Below are 3,428 nucleotides of genomic sequence, written 5' to 3'. Positions count from 1 at the left end.
ATTGTGGATTCTTGCATTATTCTTGATCGTTGACCATATTTGAAAGAAATTAATTCTTGATCGTTGACCATATATGAAAGAAATTAATTTGATTGTTATAATTAAGTTTTTGGTTATATAATTTATCATTGGCTTATGCAATATTTGTGTGTATTAGCGTGTCTTTTACTTTCTTGTTGATTTCAAATATAGATGGGAAATGTTACAACCTGTTAACAATGAAAAGAGGAAGAAAGAGGAAGAAGAGAAACAACCACTCTAGGGTTTTATAACATATAATGAACCAAACTAAAGTTAATAGGGTTACAATGAGTATATATAGAGTAAAATAGAAAATATCTAAAATACCCTTACTACTAATATATAATAATATTATATAATATCTCCCCTCAAACTCAGGATGCATTAACATGGAGCATCGAGAGTTTGTCAACTAAAAAACGGAAACGTTTAATGGAATGCATCTTTGTGAACAAATCAACAATCTGTAAAGAAGAAGAGACAAATGGTAGAGTAATAGTTCCATGCTAAAGATGATGACGAGTAAGATGACAATCAATCTCAATGTGTTTGGTGCGTTCATGAAAGACTGAGTTGTGAGCAATTTGAATAGCACTATTGTTATCGCAGTGCATCGGAGTTGGCTCAAAAAGAGAGATACCCATATCAGACAAAAGCCAATGCAACCAAATTATTTCAGCGGTAGTGGATGCCATAGCACGATACTCAGCTTCTGTAGAAGAGTGAGAGACAATGTCTTGTTTCTTACTCTTCCAAGAAATAAGAGAGTCTCCAAGAAAGATACAAAACCATGTGGTGGATTTATGATCAGTGGTATCACCAGCCTAATCAGCATCAAAATAAGCTCGTAACTCCAATGAGGATGACGATGGAAAGAGAAGACTTTGAAATTGAGTTCCTCGAAGATAACGAAGAATCCGAAGAACTGCTGCCCAATGTACTGTAGTGGGAGAGACAACAAACTGACTAACAACATGAACAACATAAGCAATGTCAGGTATGGTAATCGTAAGATACACTAAGCTGCCAACCAAAGTACGATACAAAGTGGAATCTGGTAAAAGGAACACCATTTGATGGAGCATATTTTACATTCAACTCAAGAGGAGTATATGTTGCTCTAGTATCAGAAAGACGAGCCTGATCAAGAATGTTGGCAATGTACTTGGATCGAGAAAGAAGGTAGCCTCAAGGAGAGTAGGCAACTTCAATCCCCAAGAAATAGCGAAGAGTTCCCAAGTCCTTCATCTCAAACTGTTTGGCTAACTGCAATTTCAACTCATTGATTCCACTAACATCATCACCTGTAATAATCATATCATCAACATATAGAGAAAGTATAATGTGACCATGAGTGGTGGACCTTATAAACAATGCAGAATCATGTTCACTAGAGCGAAAACCAAGAGAAGTGATCACAGAAGAGAATTTCTCAAACCAAGCTCGAGGAGCCTGTTTAAGACCATATAAAGCCTTTTTTAACTTACATACTTCCCCTGGATCATGAGAAACTCCTTGTGGAGGGACCATATAGACTTCTTCATGAAGCTCGCCATTTAAAAAGGCATTTTTGACATCTATTTGGGAATATGCCATTGACGAATAGATGCAACTGCAATAAGAGTACGAATAGTGGTCATCTTGGCTACAAGAGCAAAAGTTTCTTCATAATCCATACCATATTGTTGAGAGAAACCCTTAGCAACAAGACGTGCTTTGTAGCGCTCAACTGACCCATCAGACTTAGTTTTGATCTTGTATACCCAACGAGACCCAATAGCACGTTTTCCAGGGTGAAGAGATACTAATTCCCAAGTGTTGGTTTTGTGCAATGCAGATAGTTTTTCTGCCATAGCCTGCTGCCAAAGAGGATCAAGAACAGCCTCTTTATAGGAAGAGGGCTCAGACAAACTGTGAATAGAGGTTAAGAAAGAAGCAAACAAAGCTGAGTAAGTTGAATAGACAAAATCAGGTAACTGAGTAGACTTACGTTGACGAGAAGGGTAACGAGGAGGATCAACAATCGCAGGAGGTGGTTGGACAGCCGGGGGGACAAGAGGGATGTCATCATGTGGAGTAGTAGTATTTGTCCTGCAACTCTCAACATTACAATCACTAGAAGCGCTATCATTAGGACCAAATGGATCAATATGAGTTAGTTCTGAACTCTTAGTAATCTGAGAATCAGAGGAAACAGAGTAAAAATGGATGTGCTCAAGAAAAACAACATTACGAGATACATAAAGTTTTCTTGCATGAGGATCATAACAACGATAACCCTTTTGACCATCCCCATAACCAAGAAAAACACACACGACTGAACGAGAAGACAACTTACTGCGCTCTACTTGAGGGCGAAGAACAAAATAAGTAGAACCAAAAACTTTCAAAGAATATTAATCAGGGGTAGAAGCACACAATTTTTCAAAGGGAGACAAACCTGATATGATAGAGGATGGAATTCTATTAATAGCATGAACAACAATAAGAACTGCTTCTCCCCAAAACTCACTAGGAACTGAAGCGGACAACAAAAGGGAACGAGCAATCTCTATAATGTGACGATGTTTCCTTTCAGCAACTCCATTTTGTTGAGGAGTATCAGTACAAGATGTTTGGTGGCGAGTGCCATCATAAGCAAGTAATTCAGAAAATTTATTAGAGGTATATTCACCACCTAAATCACAACGAAAACACTTTATAACAGAATTATGTTGAGTTTTGACCATTGCACGAAATATATGATAAATGTCAAAAAATTCAGACCGATTTTTCATAAGATAAACCCAACAATAACGAGTGTAATCATCAATAAACGAAACATAATATCTAGATCCACCTTTGGTGAGAACCGGTGATGAACCCCAAACATCAGAGTGAACTAAATCAAAAGGCGCATATGAAACGGAAACACTTTTACTAAACGGTAAAGCTGGAAATTTAGCAAGTTTACAACCACAACAATCTGAGATATCACAGGGTTTTAACTTTCCTAAGGCTCCAGTAGAAGCCAAATATTTTAATCTAGAAGCAGAAACATGTCCAAGGCGAGAATGCCATAAATAAAAACTAGAAGATAAGGAATTCAAGCAAAAACTAGATAATAAGTCAGCAGCAGTTGTTGAGGCTGCAGTATCTGGGAGTCGTAAGTCATCCAAAACGTAAAGTCCCCCCTGTCTATGGCTTGTCCCAATCAGCCTCCCGGAATATGGATCCTGCACACAACAAGAAGTGGAAGAAAACATAACCGAATAACCAAAATCACATATTTGACTAACAGAAGCAAGACTCAAAGTAAGATTAGGAATATACTAAACATTATAAAAAGACAAGTTAGGTGTGGAGACAGAACCAATGCCTGCTAGTGGCATAGGAGTGCCATCAACAGTCATAACTGACACAGACGA

Source organism: Cicer arietinum, chromosome 5, assembly GCF_000331145.2.
Source record: "Cicer arietinum cultivar CDC Frontier isolate Library 1 chromosome 5, Cicar.CDCFrontier_v2.0, whole genome shotgun sequence".
NCBI lineage: Eukaryota > Viridiplantae > Streptophyta > Magnoliopsida > Fabales > Fabaceae > Cicer > Cicer arietinum.
This window is presented reverse-complemented; position numbering follows the sequence as displayed.